Source organism: Thermobia domestica, chromosome 1 (genome assembly GCF_964235325.1).
Source record: "Thermobia domestica chromosome 1, izTheDome1.hap1.1, whole genome shotgun sequence".
Classification (NCBI taxonomy): Eukaryota; Metazoa; Arthropoda; class Insecta; order Zygentoma; family Lepismatidae; genus Thermobia; species Thermobia domestica.
The window spans coordinates 76080536-76092987 of NC_137454.1; the positions used below are offsets into that span (position 1 = coordinate 76080536).

The 12452-nt window shown below is 35.8% G+C and overlaps 1 protein-coding gene and 1 non-coding gene across 2 annotated transcripts in view; one reads left to right on the plus strand and one right to left on the minus strand.

The window, feature by feature from the left end:
• The window catches only part of Maf1 (repressor of RNA polymerase III transcription Maf1), an 83454-nt gene that overhangs the window by 49372 nt on the left and 21630 nt on the right, over positions 1–12452 (minus strand). The gene's annotated exons all lie outside the window — the stretch shown is intronic.
• On the plus strand, positions 6657–6729 carry TRNAK-CUU (transfer RNA lysine (anticodon CUU)). The gene has a single exon. It is a non-coding gene; the product is annotated as a tRNA-Lys (tRNA).

Here is a 12452-nt window from a genome sequence, read left to right on the forward strand (position 1 = left end):
GTACTGTATAGATTAGCGTCATTTGCGAGTAGGAACACTGCCAGTGTTTGTCATAAAAACTAATTGTAGGAAAGAGGGAAGTCATTCATGAACATCAGATCTCCCATGATAACCAGTTTGCTAGATTTACACCTTGTGAATAATGATTTATGTAAGCAAAATAACATAACGATACAGTAACTTCGCTTAATCTGTAGTCTTACCATGAAACTTAAATGCATGTTAAAAATTACGTATTTCCCTCCCAATTCTCTTAAATGTATACTGATCTTTCAAAAAAGTTACATTAATTCGGAAGTGTCTTAGTAATACAGTTACGAAAATAAGCAACTGAATACTACAGGCACAGCTTGTTTTGAAACAAAGGGAAAGCTACAACCGTATGGGAAAATTACACGCAATATCAAGTGAAACCCGTACTTCATAACCCAAGCCATGCTCCCAAAGCTATATCGGTCAACGCCCTCAACAATACAGCCTCCACTCAACTTCATCTAACAGTACAAGAACAGGAGAAACCGGAAAGCAGATGCATCCAATACATGAACTTCTGAACTATTGTTCTACCCCCTCTCTGAACTCAATACATAGCAATGGAAGAAGTGTCATAAAACCGTTTATACTGAACTAGTTAATACGGAAACAGCTCCAGATTATTCACCCAGATAAATCAAAGGAAGAGCCAAGAATAGGAATCAAAGCAGTTACAAATGGACAAAACTATAGAACTGAAAAATCCAAGACAAGTACTTGTCAATTCCATACTTTGTTTTGTTTTCGTATTTTTCTCCAAAAACATACTGCAATACTAGCAAAAAGCGAAATATACGATAAATAAATAAAAGATCTTATGGTACTTTAAATATTTGGAATATACAAAGAATGAGAAACAGACAAACATCATCGATAATCTTGCCCCTTTTAAAATATGCTAAATGGTTTTTCTTCTGGGTCTTTCACTGGCTCTAAATAGGATGGATGTGCGACAGACATACAACACCATCGTACCTGTTACATATAGATATAATACGATATATTTTACAAAAACTTGCTACATTAGAAGTTAAGGATGACGAAAATTGCTGGAAATAATTAAATCACAGTTTGAGCAGAAACTGGGTTGCGAGGGACGAAGTATAGAAAAAAAGCTGGGAGGGGAAGAACCAGTAAATGATAACATGCAGAAGTGTATATATAAATTAATGGATAAAAATGAAGGAAAGATCGATGACAGCACAAAGCACAAGTAACTACAAAATGTTCTACCCAAGTATTCTTAAAGAAAACAAATATTTATGAGGTTTCTGTTCACTACAACATTAAAGCGTTTCGAGTAGTAAGAGCAAACTCAACAAGACTCCTGAAAATTGACTCTGAACGGTGAAAATAATCTTCCATTTATTTTGAAACTGTATTTTTTAAGGGAAGAGGAAAGACTTCCTCAAACTATAGATACGAGACCTGAATACGATTCCCTGTGGAAGCTCATATGGTTCGAATTTCACGTTAAACTGTAAGTCCACATTTCATATAGCCTCGGTCCTGAAAGGGACTATAAACCCCAATTCAACCAACATATAGGACAAAAGAACTGGCTACAACAAAGCAGTTTGGTATTATTGCTAGAACACTTCAAATGCAATTAAGGTGTGTGGTCGAAAAATCTGATAACTTTATCTGCAATCTTTTATATACCTGATAAACTTTTTTCAAAACAATTTGATCATCGTAATAATTATGAACAATTTAATCATTTAAAAAAAAGTTATAAAAATCATCATCATCACAGATATTCTGCCATTGTTGGCAGATCACTTGCTGCAACTGAGAATCTTCTATGCTCAGCGGTCTTCCGCTAACCTCTTCGTCTTTCTACACGATTTCTCTGTTTCGATATTGCCCATTAACTGTAGTCTCCTTTGCCCTCTCCCTCTCTTTCCTGCAACTATACTCTCTAAACGTCCCTCACGATACAATTCCTTCTTAGCCAATATCCCAAAAAGTTTATCTTCCTCTTCTTAATAATATTTGAAACTGTTCTTTTATCCCCCATCATTTCTAACACCCCTTCATTTGCTTCCCGCTCTACCCAGCTAATTCTTTCCGTTCTTCTCCTAGAGCAGCGTTTCCCAACCTTTTTCAACTTGCGGCACACTACAGGTGTAAATTGAATTCTCGCGGCACACTCATACTATGGTATTTTTTCTATGATTACTGATCTTCTCACAGAAAAGAAACCTCGATCACTGGTTTTCCCCCGTGGTAAATCAATATGCTTATTTTTCATCTATCTATTAAAATGCTACAATAGCAATTAAAAGCGCCCGAGCTCCAACGTATAACTATGGCTTTCAAATCTTTCATTTACGGTTATGTGTGATTTCACGTTTAACATAGACAAACATTTTAAGTACGAGTACTTTAAATAAATCAGTTAACTAGATCTTTTTCATAAAGTTTATGATATAAAATTGTTGTTCAAAGCCTTTGTATTTTAATAAGTCTTCTCTAAAATCAATGCACATGAATTGTGCTTCCATCTTCCGAGTTATTTTCAGCTATATGTTGTGGAAATTTATATGTTTGTGGCCAATCCTTTCGACAATGAGATCTCGGAAACTACAGGCTCTAGAAAGATGACGTTTTTACTGAAATTTTGCGTAGATTGCGATCGGAAATTTTGCGTAGATTGTCCAGTTCTAACTGAATATTTTAAAAACATGGCCGTTATTTCTTTATTACATTTTTTAGGGTACGCATGGAAGCGTTGAAATTTAAAAAAAACTAAAGCGCCATATCCTACGCGTTATACATTCCAACACCACGCTGTTGTATATATGGGTTGCATATGTCTCAGGCGTTTATTTCATGTCCAAATAATAATGAAAAAGGAACGATAACCATTTCTCCAGTTTAACAGGAAGATGAATCTTTATTTTTGGAGTGATTTGCCCAATGAACACCATATATAACTGCGATTATAATTAATTGCGTATGTAATGTATTTGCTTATTACATACTGCATGGAAGAAAAAGAAAAAAATGGTCATGCATGAATTAGAAACTCCAAACGGAAGTAGGCTCAAATCTCGCAAACGGTGCGAAATATTGAGGTCCCCTTTATGATACGCCTTGCCGATTTTTTTTAAATCAAGACTTTTTTCACTTGTGTCTGTAAAGGGACTGTACAGATGTGAGGAATGAGAAGGATATTTATGCTCCTATGCGAATGATGCGCTGTGTAGAGAGCGCAGGTTCAGCTAGTTCTAATTTAAAAATAGAAAACAATTGCAATGAAATATTGGACTCAGGATTTTAAAACTAAGCTTTCTTTTTCGAAAACTGTATCCAAGTTTTCACTATGAAGAAATATCACTAAATAACGAACGAACAAACAAATCTCTTTTAGTTTTAAAACACAAATGTAGATAATTTGTATACATGTTTACTTTGTAGAAAAGATTGAATGATATTTTAAAATTTCAAGTTACGAAATAGTCTGCAACAATAAAGAAGCAATAATAGTCATAACAATGATAACAAATACATTTTTCAACATTAAAAATGTACAAAAAAGTAACACGGTATGAAACTTAAAGTTGTAGATTCATAGTAGAGGTTCATAGTAATGGGAAATACAAATATACATTTTTCCTATCTCTTGCAATTTGATTGCTATATAGTTAATAATTTGTTTCGATTTCCTCGCGGCACACCAGCGGCCCATTCACGGCACACCAGTGTGCCGCGGCACACCGGTTGGGAAACGCTGTCCTAGAGACCTGCACGGGCCGAATTTTTTTGGCCCGAGCCCAATCCAGCCCGAACGTACCTCTTTTTGGAGATTTTCGGCCCGAGCCCGGCCCGGCCCGATAAGTTTTTAAAATTTTTGGCCCAAGCCCGGCCCGGCCCGACAAATTTTAAAAGTTTTTGGCCCGACCCCGGCCCGATAATTTTTTAAAAAAAAATTAGCTCGAGCCCCAATGTTTCTCAAAATTTAGTACTAAATTTGACCTAACCTCAGAAACATTTTCTAAACTCTGGTTCACAACCTGGCGCTTGCTGCCTCCTAGAACTTTGCCTGTCATCGAGAGACCAAACACTCCATTCCCTGTAACAAAACTCTAACTTAATTGATTTTTAACATAAAGTGAAGATGGCAATATTGTTTAGCGACAGGCAAAACATTCCCACCCCTTCTTTTTATATTTTGAGTTCAGTGAAGGTCAAGGTCAGAGCTCAATTTACCGCATAATGCCTGCAATCCTCTATAGTGAAAGTGGAGCCGCTAAGCATCACAAACTGTAAATAGCTATTGCATTCTTTGTAACATTTTTCACGGACACATTTCTTCAACGTTTGGCTTTTTCCAATTATCGTTTAACGAAAGTCAATAATTATTAAAGAATTGCAATTGATCGGCCCCAGCCCGACATGAACAGAAATCAGTGTCGGCCAGTCCAAGCCCGGCCCGGCCCGGCCCAAAGAAATAACAGTGTCGGCCCGCCCAAGCCCGGCCCGGCCCAAAGAAATAACAGAGTCGGCCCGCCCAAGCCCGGCCCGTGCAGGTCTCTATCTTCTCCACACTCATATTTCGAAAGCTTCAGTCGTTTTTCATCATTTTTGCGTAATGTTCATGTTTCTGATTCATACAACACAACGCTCCACACGAAGCATTTGTAAGTCTCTTTCTCAACTCTTTATTCAAGGTCCCACAAAATAGTTTTTTTCTTCAAAAGGCTTCTTATGTCATTCCTATCCTTTCTTTTATTTCACGTTCGCACTTCATACCATTACTAATAATAGTACCCAGTTATCGAAAAATAGTTACATTTTTTCTATTTTCTCTCCTCCTACTTCTATATTTGGCACCGTTCCAATCACCATGGCTTTTGTCTTTCTAAAATTTATTTTCATTCCATATTGTTCAGAACCCTTCCTCATGTTTTCTAACATCTTATCAATTTTCTCTTCAGATTCCGTAACAAGCGCCATAACATCTGCAAACAGTATACATCTAATCATTCTACCTCCTACTGAAATGCCGTCTTCATTATGTAGATTATATTGAATATCAAATTAAAAAGGCAAATTTAAGCATGAAGTTGCAAGACGCGATTTTGCATATTAATTTATAACTTAATCGCTTTTATCCAACAATTTGGTTCTTGTGGGTTATGAACTTGATCAACCACACCCCTCAACTTGTGAGCGTTCAGATTACACATAACTTACTGAGTTCACTTTTACTATCCAAAACGCCTCATATATGCTAGAAGGATTTCAAGCCAAATCGGTTGTCACTTTTATGCAGAATTAAGTTTATGATCAATAAGCCTACACCATCCATTTGTTATATATAAAATACTGTAAAAACGGTAAAACATATTGTATAGTTTCTGCTATTTCGCGCAGAAAAATGCCACCGCAATCAATTTTCCGATAAGAGAAACCCGTTGTTATTGAGCTAATCACGGAAAATTGTTCGCTTTCATTCCTTATTTTCTATTTCCGTATCTCTCCATTTGCTTTTAATTTGAACATGTTTGTAGGGTTTATGAAAGGACTCATTAATATAATTTTTAATATGTTGCAAAAATCAACTTAGAGGCGCAGAAAGTAAGATTAAATATTGTTTAATTATTCTGAGAGCTACATTTGTGGAACACATTTCTGACGAAAAGAAAATAACGTGACGAAACACAATGACTGTTTTAAAAACAAAGTGAAGATCTTGCTATATGATTAGTAAGTAGGCACACAGCACATCAGATAACATCTATTTTTGTTTCTTCAATTAAAAAAAAAATCCATATTTCTTCTTTTGTTTTCTTTTTGTCAAGAGTCAATACCATTATTCACTTGTGAGGTCACACTCAACCGATTAGTTCATTAACATCCATACTCTTGTTTTCAAAACATATCTATTTGAGGGCTTCTTATCTCTTTACTTTGAAACTTTCAATGTTTATGAGAGCTGTTTCTAACATAAGCAGTTACACGAATGTCGAAAGTTTGAGCTGGGATGAGATTAGATCTGTGCCTTAAATCAAAATTCCTCGAAAGAGGAGAAAAAAAAAAGGTATAAGGCTTGATATTTTTCGAATTATTTGACTCGACTAGTGGTACGTACTTTTGCTACTTTCAAATGGTCACATTTATCTCAGTTCCACTTATGTAAGTAAACTCCAAATACACCATCACAAAAAAAAAAAAAAAAAAAAAAACCTTACAAATTGAACATTATGATTATACTGTCTGATGAGACTGATGTCACAATATCGAAACTGCAAAACACTTCGGAAATGTACTGCAATGGTTTGTTCAGTGTTCAATTTTTCTCAAGAAAAAAAAGAAATGAAAAATAACCGATGATTTACGACAGCTTCATAAAGAACTGAGATTGTCCACTTCATTTAAAATACTTTCTCACAAGTAAAACAGCGTCCCGACACTTCCTTGTTGGTATACATTTTATCAGTTATTAACCCATGTACGCGAAAATAATGTAAAAACCAAATTTTGCAGATCTGTACAGCTTTCATGTTCACATGCTTGTAATAAAATAATCTGACTGAAACTCAAAATAAGCAGTCAAACGTTATACTCTTCTCTAGTAATTGCACTACCTGGAGTTTCGCCAAAGACCTCACGGAGCCCGGCTAGCTCAGTCGGTAGAGCATGAGACTCTTAATCTCAGGGTCGTGGGTTCGAGCCCCACGCTGGGCGAAATTTTTCTTTTTATTATGCAATATAACCATACTTTGTATCAAGAGTGTTATTTCTAGATTAGGAAAGTGGAAGATATTCCTACAATTTGTTTAAAAATATAATCAGGTGCAACCTTGAGTAAATGTGGTTGTCCTCAGCGCCCACCTGGTCACCTTAGCCCAATTCACTGATGTACAACTTGAACATAAGATTTGGACTTTATATATATATATATATATATATATATATATATATATATATATATATATATATATATATATATATATATATATATATATATATGGTGCCTTCCATTTCAACTCAGGCAAAAAAATATAAAATTGTACCATCACCATCTCAGATATTGTTGAAACTTTTTTTATAGCAACTAGACGTGTTTTTAAGAGACCCATATTTTTTTGTTTTGTCGAAAAAATTTTTCCCGCAAAGTAATGGGCCATCAAAGACGGGGAGTACAATTTATGAATTGTAGAAGACATGGAAAATGGTCAACTTCGGAGCCTCACCATTCGCCTATGGAGACAAGTAGAGTTATAATTCTTGTTGTGGTATGTACATAGGGATATAAATAAACTATATTTTATTATAGTTTGGTTTGCGCATGCGTATCTTTTTGTACATAAATTAACAAATGAACGTCAATTTATCTGAAAAGTCGAAGTTTGCGAATTTTTTTCGAGCACTTCCGGTTCGAATTTTAAAATTCTGTTTTCGCGGTTGGTAAGACCTAACTACCCGCTTTCCGAAAAAAAATTTGTATCGCTTCTGTGTGCAACCGTTTTGTCGCAAAAAATTCGAGAAATTGTAAAATTTTCAAAAATCGCCATGTTTGGACGCCATTTTCTCGAAAACACCATTTTTTAAAATTCTGAAATTTTGTCAGATGGTTCAACTTTACATGAATAGTAAACACACCAAATACCATTCTCGACCAATTCTTCATGAATTAACTGCAGCCTTTTAAAGTTAGCGAAGTTTCGTTAACTTTGATGTCACAGTTAGCAACACTGGGAACAATGAAAGTGCAATGATTTGATGATGTTTGTGGTTCACATTCATTAAATGAAGAATAAAAGGTTTTCTTGACTGTTTTGTTCATTATTTTGATCAAGAAGACTCTGAAATAGTAAAATGAGCCTCCCCCTACTCCTCCGTTTTCTTAAACCGAAATAATCTGAGGTCGAAATTACGATTACGAAACGCAAAAATTTCACTTTTTTTATTATTATTATTATTATTTACGTGGACCAATCATTTGCTTGGTTGGTGTCTTCTTCGCTAATAACATGTAACCGTGAAGGTGCTCCAATAGGTGTTGGTCACTCACAACTCGTCCAGGAGTGGATCTAGGGGGAAGAAACTTTTTTATTTTATATATAAATAAAACCGATCTCAGAGTTTGGAGCTCTTAAAAGTAGCTCTAAGTAGCAGTATTACCTCCCCCCCCCCTTCCAGAAGTCCGTCCTGGATCCGCCGCTGCGTAGCACATTGTTGATAGTCACAAATGCTGAAGGTCCATGTGGAAGCATAACAGCACTTCGACTTCACGTAATTCATGATTTATTCATAATATTTCTGCTACGCACCACTAATTATCATACATATATGTATGTAACAAAAGTTCCTTTTTGCAGATTTCTTAAATCTACACTTTGAATTGCAGAAGTTCGATTTTGGGGGAATCATGAAGTTAGTTCATGGTGACCCGTTACTGCCATAAAAACTTCGCCATTTTCCGAAAGCCAAAGATGACTTCGTTGAATACCAGTTACCGGTCGCATACTTTCCCTTTTTTCTTCCGGAAGTCGTCGAATTCAGTTCCAGGCAACAGAACGAGAGTAATACCCGGAGTTTGTGCTTGCACTATACTCACGAATTCTTCTGCGGTTTTAGTGGGGGCGCGGTGGCTTAGTGGTAGAGCGTTCACCTCCGGTGCTTGGGGTCCCTGGTTCGATCCCAGATCGCGCCGTGTGGGATTTCTGGTGGACAAACACCGTGCTCGTGGGTTTTCTCGGGGTTATCCCGTTTCCTCCCACTTTCTGCATTCCACCATTTCATTCATTTCTCATAATCACCGTCTCCTTTAGCCTAACCGGGATAAGCGTCGGACGTAAAACTTAAAGATTTCATTTTATTTTTTTTCTTCTGCGGTTTTAGCACTGTGTATCTGTATTTGCCTAAGGTTATGCCGCGTTGCCACATTCTTTACACCTCCCCCTCCCCCTCAATAACGTCGCAGAGACCCTTGCATGGCCGGTTTCACTGCAAAACCACTGCTTTATCGGACCTGTCTTCATCTCGAACATTTGAAAGCGATTTTTAAAGTGGGATGCAGCACCATCAGAAATCACTGACACGGTTTGGGAAATTGTAGACACTTATTTTCTCGTATTCAAACCTTTTTCTATAAAATATATTTTCGCTTTTCTTCGAGTATTTTTAGAATTTTGTCTATGACTATGAGTACATAAGCCGAATCGTGTGTTTTATCGTCGTTTATTACAACAAAACTGTCAGTTGATTCATATTCCGGTGATAACTCTGAATTTCACTTTGCAGAATAACAGTCCAGTTTTCAGCGAAGTCCACATAAAGTAAAATATAATTTGTATCTTGAAATTTTATACGGTGCTTTTCGGTAGCAATTAATTCTCTTTGGATTTTCTTGATGTAGTCATGAATTACAGTTAAACCAGCAATGTACGATAAAAAAACAGAAAGTGGCACAGTTTTTTTAACGAGATTATTGTTTTCCCATATGACATACCTAACACTTTCATTTTCATCAGGATCAATAATTAAAGACTCCACACTTATTCCTTCCACTCCAGGACATTCACCATATTCTTGAAGAAGACAGTTGTGATTTTCTACGGATGATACTACTAAAGGAAATAGGTCACTCATGACAGCTTCAATACAGGCTGCACCTTTGATTTGTAGCAACGCAGTAGCAGCTAACTTAAAATTTGCACAATACTCACACACACATACACATTTCCCTTGCAGGTTGCGGACTGACCCATTTTAGTCGAACTGTAAAATTCCGAGTGACCCATTCTTATGTTGGGATTGTTCTGTTTAAAAAGTCAGTAAATTTCTTTGGAACGCGTAAGAAAACGTTTCGATTTTTTAAACTTTTTGTCCTTTTTCGATCACTAATGACACCGTACTTAACTAAGACTTTGTTCATTCCAAATCATCACTGAGGTAATAGTTCAGGCTTTGTGTAGATCATCAGAATTTATTGGATGGCTATTTCAAGTAAACTTAAAATTTATGTGTTTCGTATCGTAATTTCCACCTCAGATTATTTCGGTTTAAGAAAACGGAGGAGTAGGGGGAGGCTCATTTTACTATTTCAGAGTCTTCTTGATCAAAATAATGAACAAAACAGTCAAGAAAACCTTTTATTCTTCATTTAATGAATGTGAACCACAAACATCATCAAATCATTGCACTTTCATTGTTCCCAGTGTTGCTAACTGTGACATCAAAGTTAACGAAACTTCGCTAACTTTAAAAGGCTGCAGTTAATTCATGAAGCATTGGTCGAAAATGGTATTTGGTGTGTTTATTATTCATGTAAAGTTGAACCATCTGACAAATTTTCAGAATTTTAAAAAATGGTGTTTTCGAGAAAATGGCGCCCCAAAATGGCGATTTTTGAAAATTTTACAATTTCTCGAATTTTTTGCGACAAAACGGTTGCACACAGAAGCGATACAAAATTTTTTTCGGAAAGCGGGTAGTTAGGTCTTACCAACCGCGAAAACAGAATTTTAAAATTCGAACCGGAAGTGCTCGAAAAAAATTCGCAAACTTCGACTTTTCAGATAAATTGACGTTCATTTGTTAATTTATGTACAAAAAGATACGCATGCGCAAACCAAACTATAATAAAATATAGTTTATTTATATCCCTATGTACATACCACAACAAGAATTATAACTCTACTTGTCTCCATAGGCGAATGGTGAGGCTCCGAAGTTGACCATTTTCCATGTCTTCTACAATTCATAAATTGTACTCCCCGTCTTTGATGGCCCATTACTTTGCGGGAAAAATTTTTTCGACAAAACAAAAAAATATGGGTCTCTTAAAAACATGTCTAGTTGCTATAAAAAACGTTTCAACAATATCTGAGATGGTGATGGTACATGCTCTGCCTGAATTGGAATGGAAGGCACCATATATATATAATGTAATGTAATGAAAGTTATTTCTATATAATTTTGTCTTATATTAGCCATCTTTTCCCTTACATTTACCCCCGAAAAAATGCACTTTCAAAAAAATTAAGAACATATGCTTGTTCTCCTTGCAAAAAGAGACCGACCAACTAGTTTTTCTGACCGACTTCTTTGAAATAAATTTAAATTAATATTAATATAATATAATATTAATATAAACCTATTGGGCCTTATGCAGAGTCGTTTTGACGTATGATTAGCGTCATACTAAGGCCTGGGTAATGCAGAAATCATGTTAGTCGAACTCTTTAGTATGGTTCTAATCACGAGTCAGAACGACTCTGCATAAGGCCCAATATTATTATTATTATTACTTGAAAAAAGTTTAAACTTTTGATAATTTGCAAAATGCATAATGGCTTTCGTCCAACAATAAGAAAAAAAATCTAACAGATCATGAAATCTCAAATACCCCCTAAATAGTCTATCACTCCTTTTGGAAATGTGAACGTCCTATAGGGACGTTACCGCCTATGTAAAGAACCACTGGATTCAGAGTTCAAACCTGTCATTTTAACTTTATCTATTAGTAGAAATACATAATATTCTTCTTTCAAAAATTAAATCAATTTTGTAGTCGTCCACGTCTATGCCCCGTAGGCTAAAGGAAAAGATGAAAGTGAAAGTGATAAAAACAGATGAACTTCGAAAATACTCACAGATACGTCTTACTTGGCCTGGAATCGAACCACGGAATCGATCATACTAAGAATAAGCGCTCTACCAGTGCAAAAATGAAAGCTCTATTTATTTACTTTTTTTTTTAATTTGAAAAGTTCTTAATTGATCTACAAGAAGACAAAAGGATGAGAGTAACAAGATATGGTTGGTTGATTTGAAGTCGAACGCCCCTTTCCGACAGCTATATGAGACTGAATCTGCAGCGTGATGCACAGATCTAGTTTCCAGGAAGTGAAGAAACCTACTACCGGAAAGCTATTTACAAGTAGTTTCTCAAGTCATAGTGAATAACTTCTACAATTCCTCAAGCAAGAAGAAATATACAACAAACATGAGTACGTTGTCCGACCTTGTTCCAGATATCTCTATCTTTTTTAAACGCATAATTATTGAAGTTAATTCCAGCTAATTACATTTACAGACCTTCCAGGTAGTGATGATTCCAGAGTATGGCACGGAGTGAAATTATTCCTCTCCCTATGGAGCCATATCTCTGATCGTGCTCAATGTTAATTACCAGTATTTTGAAGTACTTTTCATCCCCTACATTGAAATTTCCCACCGAAGATCTGAAATAGTATATCGTACAATGCTATCTTTCATACTAAAAATCTATGCAATGTTCTTCCTCCTTTACTTCTGTATGAATATTTTACCACAGTTAAATAATGTTTTTCTTGGTAGCATTTAATTACTTTTGCTTACTCTCGTACCACCACACGTTAAAAAATGATCCTGTCTTTTATACACAAAGAGGCACCTCTGAACGCTAGCCAAACCACAAC